The following is a 21,910-nucleotide window of genomic DNA, read 5'->3' as shown; positions in this document are numbered from 1 at the left end:
TAGGTAATATGTTTGCAGATCTGTCTACCTGCCAGCTTGCTTCATATCTGTGTGTCTGTCTTTTTTGTATATATTTCATCTCTCTCTTTCTCTATGACTTTCGCCACCAGATCTCCCTTCTTCGTGACACCCACACTTCCTTGTCGAGGCGGGACCCCGACATAGGACCTCGACAGTTTGTTGTGATCAAAAGAGTACAATGCTTTTTCACAGTCAATAAAGCACAAGTAAACAACTATCTGGCATTCTGGTGTGGCACTGTAGGATAATCACTGGCCTGCTAACCACAAGGTTGATGGTTCAATCCCACCAGTTACTCTTTGGAAACCTTATATAGGGCAGCTATGAGTCAGAACTGACTGGACAACATTTAACAACAACAAACATCTTTTTGATATTCTCTGTTTTCAGCCAAGATCCACATGACATCAGCATGATATCCCTAGTTCTATGTCCTCTTCTGAATCTCCCTGGCAATGTAATGCTGCAATGATTTCTGAATTACCTTCAGCAAAATTTTACTTGCATGTGATAGGATATTTTTCTGATTTTTATATTACATCATATCACCTTGCTTTGTAATGGACACAAATATGGATGTCTTCCAATCAATTGGCCAAGTAGCTTTCTTACCAATTTCATGGCATAGAGAAGTGAGCGCCTTCGTGAAGTCTCAGTTTGTTGAAACACTTTCATTGGTATTCTGTCAACTTCTGGAGCCTTGTCTTCAGTGCAGCTTAAACTTCTTCCTTCAATACTATTGGTTCTTGATCATATGGTACCTCTTGAAATGACTGAATCAATTCTTTTTGGTACAGTGACTGTATATTTCTTCCATCTTTTGATGCTTCCTTAGTCATTCAATATTTTCCCCATAGTATCCTTCAATATTGCAACCTGAAATTTGAATTTATTCTTCAGTTCTTTCAGTTTGAGCAATGCTGAATGTGTTGTTCTATTTTGGTTTTCTAACTCTAAATCTTTGCATACTACACTATAATACTGTATTTTGTCTTCTCAAGGTGTCCTTTGAAATTTTCTTTTCAGTTCTTTCACTTCATTTCTTCCCATCACTTTAGCTTCTCTATGTTCAAAAGCAGGTGTCAGAGTCTCTTCTTATTTTTTAGAGTCTCTTCTGACATCCATTTTTGTCGTTTCTTCTCTGTCATTTTAATAATCTTTTGTTTTCTTCCTGTATGATATTCTGGTTATCCCTCAACTCTTTTTGTCATCTGTCATTAGTGCATCAAATCTTTTATTGAGATGGTCTGTAAATTGAGGTGGGTCTGTAAATTCAAGGTCGTATTTAGGTTCTCATGGACTTATTTTAATTTTATTCAGCTTCAGCCTGGACTTGCATATGAGCAATTGGTGGTATGTTCCACAGTTGGTTCCTGGCCTTGTTTGGCTTGATAATGAACTTCTCCATCACTTCTTCCCACAGATTAAGTTGATTTTAATCATGTGTATTTTGTCAGTTTACATCATGTGTCATGTGTATAGTCACTATTTACATTGATGAAAAATGGTATTTGCAATGAATAAGTCAATGGTCTTACAAAATTCTATCATGAGATCTCCAGCATTATTTCTGTCACCAAGACCATATTTTCCAGCTATGTATCCTTCCTCTTTGTTTCCAACATTCACATTCCAATCACCGGTAATTATCAATGCATTTTGATTGCATGTTTGGTCAATCTCAGACTGAAGAAATTGGTAGAATTTTTCACCTTCATCATGACTGCTTTTCGTGGCTGATGCATAAATTTAAATAATTGTGGTAATAACTGGTCTTCTTTCTAGGCATATGGATACTATCTTATCACAGACAGCACTGTTCTTCAAGATAGGTCTCAAAATGCTTCTTGTTGTTTTTACTCTTTTATTGTGAATTAAGTGAAGACAATCAGTTGTACATTCAACCAAGCTTATGCTTCATGTCACTATAATTATTGCAATCCTTTCATGTATCATCACTTAAGAATATTTACCTCTACTCATTTTGACACTTGCATTCCTCCCTATGTCTTCCACCACCTTCATCTTTCCTGCGCCAACCTCTCTCTTGTTGTATATTGCCTTCTCAATCACCCAAGTTAACATGTGTCTACCCTGTATACTGTGAATAATTTTCCTTTCCCTCTCACCCCTGGAAGGAACACTGGTAGTGTATCGTGTTACAAATTAGACTGCTAACTGCAAGGTCAGCAGTTCAAATCTATCAACTTCTCTGTGAGAGAGAAATGAGGCTCTTTGTTCCTGTGAAGATTTACAGCCCTGGAAACCTTACACAGGGTAGCTGTGAGTCAGAATTGACTCCATAGTACATAACCACCACCACCTACCCATGTGAACCATCATAGAATGTTTCTTTTAGCAAGAAAACCTTTTCTTAACTTTTTACAACAGTGGTCTCATACACTATCCTTTTGTGATTGAATAATTTGATTCAGTGAAATGTACTCCAAGTTCATCCATGTTATGAAGTGTTTTGCAGATTCATCAACATTCTTCATTATTGTGTAGTATTCCATTGTGTGTACGTACCAAAGTTTGTTTTACCATTATTCTGTTGAGGGGCATTTAGGCTATCTCCATCTTTTGTATATTGTGAACAGCGCTGCAATGAACATGGGTGTGCATATATCTTTTTGTGTCACGGTTCTCATTTCTTGAGTATATATACAAAGTAAAGGGATTGCTTGGTCTACAGTATTGTATTTCCATCTTTTTGAGGACACATCATACCCATTTCTGCCATGCACTATTTTACAGCTCCACCAGCAGTGTAGGAGGACCCCAGTCTCTCCATACTCTTCCCAGCACTTGTTTTCTGCTTTTTGAAACTTTGTTATCAATGCTTGGGTAAGATGATATCTCATTATTGTTTTGATTCCCATCTCTCTAAAGTCAAATGATCTTGACCCCCCGAATGTCTCCTTTAGTGTGACTGTTCATGTCTATTGCCCATTTTAAAATTGGGTTATTTGTCTTCTTGTTAAGGTGTTGAAGTGTTCTACAAATTTTAGAGACTAGTCCTTTGTCTGAAAATGTCCTTGCCAAAAATATTTTCCCAGTCTGGGTTCTCATTTTACTTTTTTAGTGAAATCTTTTGAAGTACGTAAGTGTCTAAATTTTAGGAGGTCACAGTCATCTATTTTGTCTTCTGCTGTTTGTGTGTTCTCAGTTATGTTTGATGGTGCATCTATGCCATATATCAAAGCACCTAAGTTTGTCCCTTTTTTTTCATTGATGATTGGGATAGTTCTATATTCACACTTAGGTCTTTAATTCATATTGTGTTCATTTTTTTTTAATATGGTGTGAGATATGGGTCTTATTTCATTCTTCTGCAAATAGATTCCTAGTTTTACTAGCACCATTTGGTGCAGAGACTCTTTCTTCCCTATTTAATGCATTAAGACACTTTGTCAAAAATCAACTGACCATAGGTGGATGGATTTACTTTTGTATTCTCAATTCTGTTCCACTGATCTATGTCCCATTCATTGTATTAATATCAGTTGGTTTTGAGTACTGTGGCTATGTAGTAGGTTTTGAGATCAGGAAGTGAGAGGCTTCCTACTTTGTTCTTCTTTTTGAGTAATGCTTTGCTTTCTGGGGTTTCTTTTTTTTTTTTTTCATATAAATTTAGTGATTATTTGTTTCCATTTCTTTAAAGAATGATGTTGGGATTGCATTATATCTATATATTGTTTTAGATAGTGTTGACATTTTCACAGTATAAGCCTTCTTATTCATGATCATGGTAAATTTTTATATTTCTGTAGGTTTCTTAGGGTTTCTTGCAGTAGTCTTTTATAATTTTCTTTGTATAGATTTTCGTTTCTCTAGTTACGTTTATTCCTAAAGTATTTCATCTTTTGGGTGGTTATTGTAAATTACATTGTTTTCCTGATTTTCTTTTCATAGCTGTTCATATTAGTTTTAAGAAATGCAACTAATTTGGGGATACTGATGTTGTACCCAGCCATTCTACCGAATCTTTCAATGAGTTCCAGTACTTTTCTTGTTGAGTCTCTGAGATTTTCTATCCTTAAGATCATATCATCTGCAAATAGAAAGCATTTTATTTCTCTTTGCCAATTTGGATACCTTAAATTTCCTTTCTTGCCTTATAGTTTTGGCTAAGACTTACAGCATAATATTGAATAGGAATGGTGATAAAGGACATTCTTGGGTGGTTCCTGTTCACAAGGGGAATGCTTTTAGTTTCTTTTGCCAAATGATTTTTCATCATCAATTGATATGATTATGTGGTGTTTTTTTTTCCCATTTGTTCTGTTTACATGATGGCTTACATTGATTTTTTTTTTTTTTAATATTATACCATTCCTACATACTTGTATGAATTCTACTTGATCATGATGTATTATTATTTTTTCATATGCTGTTAAGTTCTACTGATTAAAAGCTTGTTGAGAAATTTTGCATGCATGTTCGTGAGGAATATTGGATTACTATTTTCCTTTTTAGTCATGTATTTGACTTGGTTTGGTATAAGGGTTATATTTGCTTCATAAAATGAATTTTATAGTGGTCTTTCCTTTTTTTATGTACTGGAATTGCTTGAATTGAATTAGTGTCAACTTCTCTCTGGTGTTTGGTAGAATTCACTAGATAAGTCATCTGGGAATGGTCTATTTTTGGTTGGGATTTTTTTAATGATTTAATAAATTTCTTCTTTTGTTATAGGCTGGTTCAAGTTTTCAACTTCATCCTGTTTTAGTGTAGATAAGTCATGTGTTTCTAGAAATTTGTCCATTTTTTCTATATATTCAATTGTGTTGGCACACAAGTCTTCATAGTAGTAGCAGTGGTGTACCCTGGAGTCTGTTCCAACTCATAGTGATCCTATGAGTACAGCTTTAAATCTTTATGGGAGCAGAAAGCCTCAAATTTCTTTCCATGGAATCACTGGTACTTTTGAACTACTGACCTTGAGATTAACAACCCGAATTGTAACTGCTATGCTACTAGAGCTCTTTGTTATTATTCTTTTTATTTCTGTTGTTAGGGTTTTTTTTGTGTGTGTGTGTGATGTTAACCAAATAATTTTTCTTATTTGTGTTATTTTCCTTTTTGTTTTCATTGGTTCTACTGAGATGCTATCCACATCATTTCTTATTTGTGTTATTTATATTTTCTCCTTTTCTTTCATTAGCTTTGCCAATGGTATGTTGATTTTATTGATCCTTTTAAAGAACCAACTTTTCATCTCCTTTGTTCTTTTTTTTTTTTTTTTAAGTTTCATTGTGAATTGAGCGATAGTTTACATGGGAGAACATTGGTTTTACACTCATCCTATTTTTTTTAGTTTCACTGTAATGATTATTGTCCCCTCCATGCACCATCATTCAATAGTATTTGCCTCTATTCCCTCTGTAGATTTCTTTTTTTTAATGTACACAAAAACTCTCAGGAATATCTAGCCATTTAAACAACCAACCAAAGGCCTCCTTCTGCAATCCTGCCTCCTGGCCACCAGCACACAGGAGTTTGTGTTTTCTCTTTCCATGAGTCTGGAGTCCTCAGATGCTCTGGCTCTTCATATCATCTCTGTTGCTATTGGTTTTTGTTTTGTTTTCTATTTCATTTATTTCTGCTCTTATCTTTATTATTTCTTTTTTCTGGTGACTGTAGGCTTATTTGTTGGACTTGTTCTAATTGCTGCAGATGATGGGTTAAGGGTTTGATTTTGGTTCTTTCTTTCTTTTTTTTTTTTTTTTTTTGATGTGTTCCATTCAATTTTGTAATTTTTCAATTTCATATTTTACTTATTCTATCATCCAGTAGCTTTTAAGCAAGGTGTCACTCAGTTCCCATGTATTTGATTATTTCCTTTGATCTTCCTAGTGTTGGTTTCTAATTTTACAGTGTTGTGATCTAAGAAGATGCTTTGTTGTATTTTGATTCTTTAAAACTTATTGAGGTTTGCTTGGTGGCCTAACAATATGGTCTATTCTGGAGAAGAATATATATTGTACTGTTGTTGCATTGAGTACTCCATATATATTTAGGAGATCAAGTTTACTGATTGTGTTGCTTAGTTCTTTGGTATCTGTTGAGTTTCTTTCCAGTTGTTCTTTCCTTCATCAAAAGTGGTATATTAAAATCTCCTACTATTATTGTAGGAACTTGGTAGCACCTCAGAAATCCTATGCAGGGTTGCTATGAGTTGGAACCCATTGCATAATTACCGCTACCATTCTTCTGCTCCTTGGAAACCCTATGCAGTGTCACTATGACACTTAACAACAACAAATTCTTGTACAGTTGTCTATTTCTTTCTTCAGTTCCATTTGATTTTGATTTAAGTATTTTGAGATCCTTTTATTGAGAACAGTGATATTTATTATGGTTATGTCCTCTTGTTCAATTGACCATTTAATCATGATATAATGTGCTTGTTTGTCTCTTATGCTGGTTTTTACTTTAAAGTCTATTTTATTAGAGATGAATATTGCCTTTCTTGTTCATTTTTGATTGCCATTAGTTTGATGTATTTTTTCCATGCTTTGATTTTTAATCAATTTTTGTCTATGTGTGTAAGGTGAGTCTATTGCAGGCAACATATTGAAGGATCCTGTTTTCTTATCCATTCTGCTACTCTGTCTCTTGACTAATGCATTTAATACATTTATGTTCACTGTAATTATTGATAGATCTTAACTCAATGCTGTCATTTTGCTGTGTGGTTTTTGTGGTGTTGTTAGTATATTTTTCAACATAATTTATTCACTGAGTTTATCTTGTTTGTGGGTTTTGTTTTAATTTTCTTCATTGTGGAAATGCCTCTTACTTTGGTGTTTGCGAACTCTGATATTTCTCTTTTAAATTATGATGTTAAAGTGCATTAATTTTCTTTGAAGTAGTCTTGTAATTTATTCATTTTTCCCCATTTAAAATCCGTTTTATCTCAAAATCTGCTTGACTTCCTCACCATTTGTAAGTTCTGTATCTATATTATTCCATCTTTTTGCCTATAAATTGATATCTCCGATACCCTATTTTCCATTTTGTAGGTTGGTTTCACTTTGGATACTTCTATGTTATTGGTCTTGTTAAGTGCCATCAAGTCAGTTCTGTCTCATAGCAGCCCTGTTCAGGGTTCCTAAGGATTGACTAGTGGATTTGTACCACTGACCTTATAGTTTAAACTGACCTTGCAGTCCAGTGCTTTATCCTATCGTGCCATACCAGTACTCTGGATTGAATTCTGGGTGGTGTTGTCATGTATGTTAATCTCAGGTTGTTGTCTATTGTTGGTTTTCAGTACAAAGAACATCCTTTATTATTTTTGTAAAGTTGATGTGTTTATTACAAATTCCTTTAATTTTCTGTTTATCTGTAAATGTCCAGATTTTTCTGTCTTATTTGTGGGACAGCTTTGCAGGGTATATAGTTTGTTGGCAATTTTTTTTTTTCTTTCAGAGTTTTTATATGTCATTACATTGATTTCTTGTCTGCATATTTTTTGCTGAGAAGTCAGAGCTCATTCTTATTGGTTCTCCTTAGTAGATAACTTTTCATTTTTCCTGAACTGTTCTCAGGATTTTTTCCATGACTTTGGTTTGGGATTGTTTGATTATAATATGTCTTGATGATTTTCTTTTGGGGTCTATCCTGTGTAGGGCTCATTCAGGTTCTTGAATGAATATCTTCTCATTTTTCATCATACTAGGGAAGTTTTCTTACAGCAGTTCTTTGACAGTTTTCTATAGACCTTTTATTATCACTTCCTACTCTGGAATTCTGATCCTGTAATTTATTACTCTTCATGGCACCCTATATAATTCTCAGGATTGTTTGATTTTCTTTCATTCTTTATTTTTCTTCTAGCTTATAAGCATTGAGGACATCTTTTATGTCCCTAATTTGGACTTCCATTGATTCAAATCTACTCCTTTGGCCATTCAATGTATTGTCCATTCCTGAAATCTTAGTAGTAACCATCCGGATTTATATTTGCAGGTTTTATTTTTTTTTCAAATTTGCATTTATTTTCATTGTCTCTTCTTATTGTGTTTTCCTAAATTCTAAAGGCTTTTTCTATGTTTGCCTTGTTTTCCTCAATATTTCTGTCAATCCATTGAAGGTACTTAAACATCACTTTTTTGCATTCTTTCTCAGGTAGTTTTTTTTACCTTTTCTTCATCAGAAACATTTTATGTCTCTGCATCTTGGTCATTTGTTTGAGTCATTCTCCCTTCTTCATGTGAGTTAAAATTGTTTGTTATCTTTAAGACATTGTGGTGTCATTGTATTTGTACTTAATGATTTTTTCTGTATTCTTAGGCTCTCACTAACTCTCTCCTAGTGGATATAATTAGAGAAAGGAAGAATGTGCACTGTTTTCCATTCACCAATCATGCAACTCAGTTTAGGCTGGATTTGATTTGTGCTGGTTGATGTCTATTGTTGATCAGATGATATCTGAGCTGGTGTTGGCTCTTGTCCGGTGGGTGGAGCTTCAGAGGACATGTTTTTGGCTGAACTGTATGGTCATGAATGTTGTCTTTGTGTGTTGGGCAAGAGAAAAAAAACACAGGGGAAAAAACAAAAAACAAGCAAACAACAGTGAATCAGAAAATAATAAAGGAGGAAAAAAGAAGCAAAAATGGGCAACAGCAAAAAAAAAAAAAAAAAAAATGTGAGATAGGAAACTAGAACTTACAAGAGAAAAATAATGGCAAAAAAAAAAAAAAAGAAAGAAAGACAGCAAGAGGTAACGTAAAAAAGATAAAGATACCAGAGAGCAGTAAAGTAAAATTGTTGTTGTTACGTAGGTTCCGACCCATAGCGACCCTGTACAGGGTTTCCGAGGCTGTAAATCTTTACGGGAGCAGAAAGCCTCATCTTTCTCCCGCGGAGCAGCTGGTGGTTTCAAACTGCTGACCTTAAGGTTCGCAGCCCGATTCGTAACCCCTACACTACCAGAGCTCCTTAAAGTAAAATTGAGTGTAGAAATGAGAAACAGAATAAAAAAACAAAAGCAGAGATAGGATAAAAATCAAGGAAGGGAAAAAAAAGAAGGTCGAAAAATTAATAAACATACAAAAACAAAAGGAAAAAGAAACAAAAATCCAGTGCAGCCGTTGGAGCAAGAGAGGAGAAAACTCTGGGAATTCCTGCAGGTCAAAAACTCATGAGGTGGATGGAAAGAGATGAGATGGCTGCGTTTCCATTCTATAGGCTTAGGTGTTGTCTGTGTTCAGGCACTCATTTTGGAAGAAGTTCGAGGTAGCCCTTCAAGTTTCTAGTTTCAATGTCTTTCAGAATTAATGGGCAACTAGGACAGGGTGGTTGAATATAAAGGTTCCTGCTAATCTAATTGTAGCCTAAAAGCTCTGTGGGTTCTGTATATCTAAAGCAGAACCTGCCTGAATCCAGGTGCCAAGAAGGTGCATCAGTCGCCCACCTCACACTGTTATCTCCCAGAGAACAGGGTATAAGTTATGGGTAAATGAGGGTGGGACCCAGCCTGACCTCTGTTATCTATGAGAGTGTGGGGAACAACAAGAAGGAATACACCTTTTCTGTCACTCATGTGAATCTGCACCATCAGACTTCTGTCTTTCTCTACAGCTGCTCACAAAGGTTTAAGATAGCCACACTACATCTGGTTGGCAATCCATTTACCAATAGGTTTCCTTTTATCTCCACCCCTGCTCAGCTTCTTCTCCTAGTAGGTATTAAATCCACTTCTCTACCCTTTTCTTGGAAGCTCAGGATTCCAGGATTGTCCTTTGCACCTGTTTCATTTGGTCTCCTGTATCTTTGTTGTAGAGGGTCTGTGTAGTCCATCTGCCTAATCTGCTATCTTGCTGGGAGTCTTGAAATGCTTTTGTTGTTTTTTTTTGTTTTTTGTTTTTATGATCAAGGCAACACTAGATCTCTTCAGCATGTCTTTCCTGTCATAGTAACCCATATGATTGAACCATTCAAAATGTCCAATACCAGTTTATTTCAGCTCACTATTTCCTAGTATGTCAATCTTTATGTATTTCATTTCATTTTTTGGTGAATTTCTATTTTCCTAGAGTCATACTTTATGTATTTCATGTTCTGAATATTAATGGACATTTACAACTGTTTCTTCTCTTTTTGTTGTGCCATATCAGCAAACAAAAGTCCCCAAAGTTTTTCTCCATCTATGTCATTAAGCATCAATTCTACTTGAGAAGCATCTCTTCTCTAGTCATATCTTGAATGCTTTCCAACCTGAGATCTAATCTAGAGGCATAGTCATGTTTCCTTTCCTATAATATTCACCTTATAGCACTATATCAAGCTATGTTCTGCTGCTATTCATAAGGTTTTCAGTGGGTAACCAATCAGAAGCAGTCTGCTTATCCTTCTTAGTGTATCTTAGTCTGGAAGCTTTTTGAGTGCATTGTCTGAAATCTGTCTACCATGAGTGACCCTGCTGATATCACCTCTAGCATCACAGCAAAACACATACAACAAACTGACAGATGACTTGTGGATTAGTAGTAGTATAGTAATAAGCTTATGTCATATCTAGATATTATATATTTTTATGGAATACATGATAGAAAAATTAAATAAGCAAGCTATGTTTGGTAGGAGAATGAAAATACATGCAAATAAAGTGTGCTTTAACGTTTATGGACACAAAACACTGGGTAAAGGAAAATGGAAATCTATGTAAGTCTCTCAATCTATGATTAACTAAATTTTGACACTAAGGCAGATAAACAATAACAGTACACAACAACTGACAAAAAGGCTTAAAATATAAATTATTTTGAAGTCACAGAGTATCATTAGAAAACAGTGAGCCTGAAATAGAAATTAGGATCATTCTATCCTGAAATGAGGGTTTCAGGATAGCATCCCCATCTATCTGTCTGTGGAACTTTGGGAGAGTCATATTACCACTTTAAATCTCTCATCTGTAAAATGATAAGGCTATATTAGAGACACAGGTTCAATATGGGAGGAAAGAAGGTCAAATATTACCGGTAAATCTTTCCCAAACCTTATATTTCTCCCAATAATTTAATACATTCCTCATCCAAGGAGATGTATGCTCCAGTTAAGAGCCCATGTCATTCTAATCTACTGTTACCCATAAAAGGTGCCTAAGGAGCTCTGGTCCACCACATGTCTCTCAGTTTGTCATACTGTGGTGGCTTGTGAGTTGCTGTGATTATGGAAGCTATGACACTGGTATTTTAAATACCAGTAGGGTCACCCATGGTAGACAGGTTTCAGATGAGCTTCCAGATGAAAACAGACTAGGAAGAAGGTGTAACAAACTACTTCCAAATATTTAGTCACTGAAAACCTTATGAATAGCAGAGAAACACTATATAGTGCCTTAAAATGAGCCCCTTAAATTGGAATGCACTCAAAATGCGACTGGGGAAGACCTGCCTCCTCAAATTAGAGTTGACCGTGATGATGCTAATGGAGTAAAACTTGTGGGACTAAAGCCCTCGGGACCTTCATTTGCTCAATGAAAAAAGAAGAGAAACAGCTGTAAACACCCATTAATGATCAGAACATGGAATGTACGAAGTATGGATCTAGGAAAATTAGAAATCATAAAAAATGAAATGGAACACATAAACATAGATATCTTAGGCATTAGTGAGCTGAAATGCAATGGTATTGTTCATTTTTAATGTGACAACCACATGGTTTACTATGCTGGGAATGACAAATTGAAGAGGAACGGTGTTGCATTCATCATCAAAAAGAATATATTCAGATCAATATGAGGTGCAACACTGTCTGGGATAGGATAATATCCATGTGCCTACAGGGAAGCCCAGTTAATACCAATATTATTCAAATTCATGCACACACCACTAAACCCAGTGAGGATGAAATAGAAGAATTCTATCAACTTCTTCAATCTGAAATTGATCAAACTTGCAATTGAGATATAGTGATCATTACTGGTGATTGGAATGCAAAGGTTGGGAGCAAAGAGGAAGCATCTGTAGTTGGAAAATATGGCCTTGGTGATAGAAATGATGCTGGAGATCATATGATAGAATTCTGCAAAATCAATGATTTGTTCATTTCAAATACCTTCTTTAAACAGCATAAGAGACAATTATATACATGGACCTTACAATATGGAATATAGAGAAATCAAATTAACTATATCTGTGGAAAGAGACTATAGGAAAGCTCTATATCATCAGTCAAAACAAGGCCAGGGGCAGATTGTGAAATAGACCATCAATTGCTCAAATGCAAATTCAAACTGAAGCTGAAGAAAATGAAAACAAGTCCATGAGAGCCAAAATATGACCTTGGATATATCCCACCTGAATTTAGAGATCATCTGAAGAACAGATTTGATACATTAAACACTAAAGATTGAAGATCAGAAGAGTTGTGGGATGACATCAACACATCATACATGAAGAAAGCAAAAAGTCATTAAGAAGACAAGAAAGAAGGAAAAGGTCAAAATGGATGTCAGAAGAGACACTGAAACTTGCTCTCTAGCATAGAGATGCTAAAGCAAATGGAAGAAATGAGGAGGTCCAAGAGCTGAACAGAAAATTTCAAGGATCAGCTCAAGAAGATAAAGCCAAATATTACAACAAAATGTGCAAAGATCTGGGATCAGAAAACCAAAAAGGAAGAACATGCACATCATCTCTCAAGCTAGGGGAACTGAAGAAAAAATTTAAGCCTTGACTTTCATTATTGAAGGATTCTCTGGGCAAATTATTGAATGATGCAGAAAGCATAAAAGAAGATGGAAGGAATACACAGAGTCACTGCACCAAAAGGAAATGGTTGATGTTCAACCATTTCAAGAGTTAGCATATTATCAAGAGCCAATAATACTGAAGGAAGAAGTCCAAGGTACATTCAAGGAACATGGCAAAGAACAAGGCACCAGGAACTGATGGAATAAAAATTGAAATCTTCCAAGAAACTGAGGCAGCACTAGAGGCACTCACTCATCTATACTCAGAAATTTGGAAAACAACTATCTAGCTGATTGATTGGAAGAAATCCATATTTACACCCATTCCAAAAAGAGGTGACCCAATGGAATGTGGAAATCATCAGACAATATATTTGACATCCCATGCAAGTAAAGTTTTATTAAAAGTAATACAGAGATGGCTACAAGCATACATTGACAGAGCGCTTCCAGAGATTCAAGCCAAATTCAGAAGAGGCTGTGGAACGAAGGATGTTCTTGCTGATGTCCAATGAATCTTGGCTGAAAGCAGAATATGAGAAAGATGTTTACCTGTGTTTTATTGACTATGCAAAGGCTTTTGATTATGTGGATCATGACAAGCTATGGACAACATTGTGAAGTTTAAGTATTCCAGAACACTTAGGTGTGCTCATGAGGAATCTGTACCTGGACCAATAGGCAGTTGTTCGAATAGAACATGGGAACACTTAATGATTTAAAATTAAGAAAGTTGTGTGACAGGGCTGTATTCTTTCACCATACTTATTCAACCTGTATGCTGAGCAAATAATATGAGAAGCTGGGTTTCATGAAGGAAAAACATGGCATCAGGATTGGAGGAAGACTCATTAACAACCTGCAATATGCAGATGATACAACCTTGCTTACTGAAAGTGAAGAAGATTTAAAATATTTACTGATGATGATCAAAGAGCACAACCTTCAGTATGGGTTGCATCTCAATGTCAGGAAAACAAAAATCCTCACCACTGGACCAATAAACAACACTCTGATCAACGGAGAAAAGATTGAAGTTGTCAAGGACTTCATTCTTCTTGGATCAACTATCAACACTCACAGAAGCAGCAGTCAAGAAACCAAAGACATACTGCATTAGGCAAATCTGCTGCACAAGACCTTTTTAAAGTGTTGAAAAGCAAAGATGTCAGCTTGAGAACTAAGGTGTGCCTGACCCAAGCCATGGTAATTTCTATAACCTCATATGCATGCGAAAGCTGGACAGTGAATAAGGAAGACTGTATAAGAATTGATGCTTTTGAGTTATGGTGTTGGAGGAGAATATTCAAAGTGCCATGGGCGGCCAGAAGAACCAACAGATCTGTGTTGGAAGAAATGTAGCCACAGTGCTCCTTGGAGGCCAGGATGGACAAACTTCATGTCTCATACTTCGGACATAATGTCAGGAGGGACCAGTCCCTGGAGAAGGATATCATGTTTAGTAAGGTGGAGGATCAGAGAAAAAGAGGAAGGTCCCCCAGCGAGATGTATTGGCAAAGTGGCAGCATCAATGGGATCAAGTGTGGCAACAATAGTGAGGTTGGCCCACGATTGGGCAGTGTTTTGTACTGCTGTGCATAAGGTTGCTATGAATCGGTACTGACTCAATGGCACCTAACAACAATAACACAGAGCTCTGGTAGATAGTGCTTACTAATCTGGCTGTGAACCTCAAGGCCAGCAGTTTGAAACTACCAGCTGTTCTGTGGGAGAAAGATGAGAGTTTCTGCTCCTGTAAAAGATTTACAGCCTCAGAAACCCTGTGCAGGGTCGCCATGAGTCGAAATGGACTCCACCACCCATAACCACCACCACAAGGAGTCTTGGTGTGGCACTGTGAGTTAATGCGCTGGGCTGCAATGTCGTTTGGCTGTTTTGGAATAGCAATGTTGGCGGTTCTAGCTCACCAGCTGCTGTTTGGGAACCCTACACTGGGTCGCTATGTTTCGTAATCGATTTGACAGCACTTAACAACAATTCTATGTGCCTTCCAGTGAGAGCAAGGTTGAGAACAACTAGACCAGATGGTCTCAAAAGAGGCTTCTACTCAAAAGTAGTTATTGAAAACTCTGCTATTCTACTTCTAAAGAAGATCCCAATAGATGAAGGAGTGGTTAGTTAGAATTCTTTGTTTTTCTTATATGTTGTCATTTGCCTCTTTCTCTCTAATATTTAATGTAGACCCTGCAGTAAGACAGAGTTTGGTGATGACTAGTATTTGGCAGATTCCCAGCCCTTAGTAAAACAGTTGGAACCAGTATGACTACTACAAGAAAGGAAATATTTAATTATGGCTTTAGGTTAGATCTTAAGACACAAATCCAGACAGAACATTAGAATTCCTAAAGGTTCAACTCAGTTCTCCAAGCAAGGACTTAAAATATATATTAGTGAAAGATTTCCCAGTCAGTAATAAAGGCAGAGTTTGCTCTTCAGGTACTATCCCAACCATCTCTCCTGGATGTTTAGACTGGGGAATTATTAGTATGTGACCTAAACAGGATTCAAGGATCTGCAGTGGAGGTCGTAGAAACATGACTTCTTTGAGAACAACACTCTCAGTGTGTTTGTACATTTAAAATGTATCATGCTGTTTACACAGGTTGATGTCTCCAAATCTTTCATCTTTCTTGGTTGTCTTATTCTGACTTTTGATATATTTATATATTTTGATTGATTTCATTCCAGAATATCCTTAGCAAATGAGCCAAATGTACTCAACCAAATATACTGAATGATTATACTATAAATTGATTATATAAATTTGCAATTATAAAGAATTTTAACAGCTATAACACTTAACAAAGGAAATTCTGATTTTTTTTCTCAAGCCATCACATCACAGAAAAAGTGGAAATTCTTTATGTAACAGAGATTACAACTATTAGAGTACTTTGGGGCTTACAAAGTATTCATGTGGACATTTAGGCATTTAATCCACAGAACACATTTATGTGTAGCGGGGTTAAAATATGATTCATCCAAATAAAATACTGACCTAAATGTTTCATTCAAAATAGCATGTTAATTGTTTTGTTTTTTGTTTTCTGAAACCAGAGTAAGAGCTAAAAGGTTTTTATTGTTTTATTGTTCACCACATAAATGTTTTTCCTAAATCTGGAAGTGTTAGAAAATAAAACTCTACACACATTCATTCATTTATCAAATGTGTTTTGCATGGAAGGCACCATGCTAGGCACCATAAATATTAAAACAAGGTTGAATCTTTGCTCTCAAATATATCACAAATTTTTAGGAAACACAGTACAGTGTGTTGCATTCACCAACACCAAACTCACTGCCATTGAGTCTATTCTGACGTATAACAACACTATATAGGGTCTCTGTGTATTTCTTTGGGAGTAGAACACCTCATCTTTCTACTCAGTCAAATATACTGAATGCTTATACCACAAATTAATTATATAAATTTGTAACTATAAAGAATTTGAAGAGCAACAAACACACTTAACAGAGGAAATTCTACAGATGACCTTCCAGTTGATTAGCAACAGAATAAATAGTAAGGCCGTTTTTCATTCATTTAATTAGCCAGCAAAGAATCACTGATGAATCCCTATGTGCCAGGTATTTTATTAGGAATAAAGAAATTTCAAGACTCAGTCTCTGTTTTAAAAAACCATCTGCCTAAAGAAAAAGCCAAATAATAAATTACAAAGCATTGCTACTTATCTAGAAAAAACGTAACTTGATTTGGGAAGATAGAAAGATCCATCGCACTCTTTCATGGTATAAGGAGGTAAGGGACTAAGAGGGTCAGGGAAGGCTGCATGAAGAACTGAGGCCAAAGGCAGGAATGAGGACTCTAACTGAGTAAGTCAGGAAGGGGTCTAGAGAGGAGACACTTGAGCTTTCCAGGAAAGCTTTTAGAAGACGAAGAGGTGAGAAAAGGCCTCCCAGGCTAAAAGAGCACTGTGTACCATCTGATATTAATTCAAGGCATCTTTCACTTTGATCAGAAAACTCTTCAGTCCTGGGCCTCAACTCCTAAGAAATGAGAGAAAACTATTCTGTGCTACTCAGCTTATTATCCTTTCCCCTAATGTATCTCTATTTCACAGAACTCTATCTAACATGAATGGGCAGAAGAATGGAGGACGAATGAGTCTTACCAGGAAGTGGGAAAGGAGATATCCAACCCTGATCCCATAAAAAAATGCAAAAGGTTCTTCAAGCACTTAAAGTATCCTTATTGTCCTTTCTGAGATTTTTAGGTGTTTGACAAAAGAAGACACATATTGAAAGGTAAAACCCAAAAGGCAGAACTGAGGAAGCAACTTTTGCGTGGCAGAAATGAAATGGAATATAATAATGTGCAGCAAATGGGTTTTGAACTATATTTTATAAATGTAATTAATAATTATATTTAGATTATTAATTATTCTAAACATTAAAATTTACTAGAGTTAGCTTTTTTAAACTACTTCCAAGATGCCTTCAAATAATTAGTTTATAGATATATAGATGTATAATATGTGTGTAGTATAAACACTTGACTGCTAACCACATAGTCAGTAGTTCAAATCTACCAGACATTCCTAGGAAACGCACTACAGAGTCACTCTGAGGTGTTGAAAAGTCGAAAGCACTTAACAACAATAACAAAAACACACTTCTTGTTGTTGTTACTAAGTGCCGTTGAGTCAATTCCAACACGTAGTGACCTCTGTAGAGGGTTTCTGAAACTTTAAATCTTCTGAAGGAACAGAAAGGCTCATCTTTCTCCCGTGGTGCAGCTGGTGGGCTCTAACTGCTGACCTTGTAGTTCATAGTCCCATGGTTCTAATACGGAGCTACCATGCTCCCAAAGGATCTCTGGTAGTGTTGTTAAATGCCGAGAAGTCGCTTCCCACCGATAGCGACCCTGTATAGGGTTTCCGAGGAGCAGCTGGTGAGCTTGAACCGCAGACCTTGCAGTTCAAACGGCTTTGCAGTCTGCGCATTAACCCACAGGCGCTCCACACCAGGACTCCTCTGGCAGCATAGTGGTTACGAATTGGGCTGAGAACATCAAGGTCAGCAGATCAAAACTACCAGCTGTTTCACGGGAGAAAAATGAGGCTTTCTGCTCCCATGAAGATTTCTTGTTGTTGTTAAGTACCATGAGTCAGTTCCGACTCATAGTGACCCTATACAGGGTTTCCGGGGCTGTAAATCTTTACAGGAGCAGAAAGCCTCATCTTTCCCTAAAGAACAGCTCGCAGTTTAGAACTGCTGACCTTGAGGTTTGCAGCCCAATTTGTAACCATTACGCTACCAGAGCTCCTTCCTGTAAAGATTTGCAGCCTCGGAAACCCTGTCCAGGGTCACTATGAGTCGGAAACGACTCCATGGCACATCACCACCACCAGCACCACCATGCTCCCAATATTTATGTGGCACAAATGGTTAAACACTCCATGACTAGCCAACTGGTTGGTGATTCAAGCCTTTAAATACATCCAGAGAGAACTTTGAAGACAGTCCTAGCTATCTGTTTCCAAAAGATCACAGTCTTGGAAACACTACAGCACCGTTCTACTCTATACACATGGGATTTCCATGAGTTGGAATCAACTCTATGGCAACAAAGAACAAAAACATACATATCACAGGTACCTGGGAGGAACAAGCAGTTTGCAACTGGTTGCTAACCTAAATGTTAATATTTCATACCATGAAGGGCCTACAACGACTAAAAACTTGGCAAGGTACAGTGCTTCTGTAAAGATCACAGAAAAGAAACCCTATATAGTAAGTCTACTCTGTAACATAGAGAGTCACTATGAGTCAGGGCCAACTTGACAGCAACTAACAATAACATACATATAACATATGCATATATGTGTATATATAGATACATAACATATACATATATGTTGTTGTTGTTAAGTGTTGTCCAGCTGGTTCCGACCCATAGTGACCCTGTATAGGGTTTCTAAGGAGCAGCTGGTTGAGTTTGAACTGCTGGCCTGTGGTTCAAACAGACTTTGCAGTCCAGCACATGAACCCACATTACCACACCAGGACTCCATATGTACATATACATACATGTATATACATGAATGTGTGTAGTGTTTGTGTAAAGTAAAGGCTTTTACCAAATTACTTTTGTCATTTTCCACAAAGATGTGCACCTTCAGAGTAGAATGTTAACGAGGAGAAAATAAAAATTTTCAAGGGGCAAAAGTAGGTGGAAATCTATATATGATGTTACATTGGAAATCATAGAACATTGTGCTCTAGATAGAATTCTGTCCCCGCAAAAATGTGAAATCCTAAGCCATATAGAATTGTATTGCCTTTATTATATAAATAAGGCAGGATTGGTGTAAGGGATGTCTTTGATAAAATATAAAAGGAGCAGGTTAAGCAAAGAGAGATAAAGGAAGATGGGTGCCAAATCTCATGGAGGTTTCCATGCAATCAGGATACACAAGTTGAAGAGAGAGAGAGAAAGCACCCTGAATTTGAAATTCTACCCTACTAAAGCAAATAAAAGAAATAAGGAGGCAAAAGAGCTGAACATACAATTTCAAAAGGCAGCTCAAGAAGACAGTCAAGTATCATAATGAAATGCACAAAGACCTGAAATTAGAAAAGCAAAAGGGAAGGACATGCTCAGCATTTCTCAAACTGAAATAACTGAAGAAAAATATTAAGCCTCAATTGCAATATTGAAGGATTCTGTATGCAAAATTGTGAACAATGTAGAAAGCATCAAAAGAAAAGAGAAGGAATACTCAGTCATTGTACCAAAAAGGAAAGGCTGATGTTCAACCATTTCAAAAGGTAGCATATGATCAAGAGCCAAAGCTGAAGGAAGAAGTCCAAGGTACACTGAAGGCATTGGCAAAGAAAAAGTCTCAAGGAATTGATGAATACAAATTGAAATCTTTCAAGAAATGGATGCAGCACTAGAGGTACTCACTCAACTATGTCAAGACATTTGGAAGGCAGCTATCTGGCTAAGTGACTGGAAGAGATCCATATTTGTGTCCATTACAAAGAGAGGTGACCCAACGGAATGCAGAAATTATCGGACAATATCATTAATATCATATGCAAGTAAAATTTTGCTAAAAGTAATTCAAAAACAGTTACAACAGTACATTACCAGGAACTGCTAAAGGTTTAACCCAGACTCAGATAAGGAAATGGAACAAGTGATATTGCTGGCATTAGATGGATCTTGACAGAAAACAAAGAATACCAGAAAGATGTTTACTTGTGTGCTTTATTGACAATGCAAAGGCTTTCAAACATGTGAATCATGAAAAGGTATGGATACCATTTTGAAGAATGAGTATTTGAGAACATTAATTGTGCTCATGTAGAACCTATATATAGATCAATAGGCAGTCATTCAAAGTGAATAATGGGACACTGAGTGGTTTATGATAAAGAAAGATGAATGCCAGTGTTGTATTCTTGCACCATACTTATTCAATCAATCTGTATGCTGAGAAAATAATCCAAGAAATAGATTATATAAAGAAAATAATCCAAGAAACCAGATTATATAAAGAAGAGCAGGGCATGAGGATTGGGTAAGAAGATTCGTTAGCGACCTGCAATATGCATATGATACAATCTTGCTTGCTGAAAATGAAGAAGACAAAATAGTGATGAAGATCAAAGATCACAGCCTTCAGTATGGGTTGAGCCTCAATGTAAAGAAAACAAAAATCCTCACCACTGGGCCAATAAATAATATATTAATAAATGGAGAAAAGGTTGAAGTTGTCAAAGACTTCATTTTGCTAGGATCCGCTATCAAAACTCAGTAAAGCATCAACAAGAAATCAAGTGACATATTGCACTAGGCAAATCTGCTGCTCAAGACCTCTTTAAAGTGTTCAAGAGCAAAGAAGTCAGTTTGAACACTAAGGTGTGCCTGATCCAAGCCATGGTATTTTTAATAGCCTCATGTGCTTGTGAAAGTTGGACAATGAATAAGGATGATTTTAGAAGAATAGAGTATTTGAGTTATGGTGTTGAAGAAAATAATTAAAAGTACCATGAACTACCAGAAGAATAAACAAATCTGTCTTGGAAAAAGTTAAGCCAGAATGCTCATTAGTAACCAGGATAATGAGACTTTGTTTCTCATACTTTGAACATGTAATCAAGAGGGACCAGCCCCTAGAGGAGGACATAATGCTCAGCAAAAGTGGAGGGTCAGCGGAAAAAGAGGAAGACGCCTAAGGAGATGGATTAGCATAGTGGCAGCAGCAATGGGTTCAAGCATAAAAACTATTGTGAGGGTGGCACAGGATTGGGCAGGGTTTCATTCAATTTGCATAGGGTCCATATGAGTCGGAACTGACTCAATGGCATCTAACAACACAACAACAAAGTATGAAAAAATAAATTCTTATTTGATAAATCCACACTTGCAATATTTCTGTTATAGCAGCAGTAGATAACTAAGATGCTGATATGATAAAAAATATATATATATATATGATAAAAAGAGATTCCAAAGGAACTTTTAGTCCACATGTATAATTTTAAAAGAAAATTACCAAGAACTGGTTTACGGACTCTGAAACCCTTATCGATTATGACGGTATACAAGAGTTGGGTTGTTGGAGATTTAAAATTGAAATTTCTTTGGAGGGCAGAGGTGGGGTGGGGGTTCTCTTCATCTAAATTTTATGAAAGATGATTCAATGAGATTAAATGTATAGCTTGATATTGTTGTTGTTGTTAAGTGCCATCGAGTCGGTTCTGACCCATAGCGACCCTGTATAGGGTTTCCAAGGAGCAGCTGGTAAGCTTCAACCACTGATCCTGCAGTTCAAATGGCTTTGCAGTCTTGTGCATTAACCCACAATGCCACACCAGGACTGCATAGCTTGATATAACTTCCTTGAATTTGGAAGACCAGTATACTGAGGTCTGACTCCCACATAAATTTAATCTGTGAGAGAACGTGAATAATCGGTAATTGTGCCAGGAGAAATTACTTCCATCAGAATCAGCCTAGACTTTCAGTTTGCCAAGGCAAAAGAACCATGTTGATACTTGACAATATGGCTATCTGTGTGGGATACATTCCTCTAAAACCTGAGACTAAAGATATGCATCATCTAAGTTATAGCTTTAGTCTTAGAGGCTCAGAAGATGAAACTCTCAAAGACCCACAAAGATGCCCAT

Source organism: Chrysochloris asiatica, unplaced genomic scaffold, assembly GCF_000296735.1.
Source record: "Chrysochloris asiatica unplaced genomic scaffold, ChrAsi1.0 scaffold00074, whole genome shotgun sequence".
NCBI lineage: Eukaryota > Metazoa > Chordata > Mammalia > Afrosoricida > Chrysochloridae > Chrysochloris > Chrysochloris asiatica.
This window is presented reverse-complemented; position numbering follows the sequence as displayed.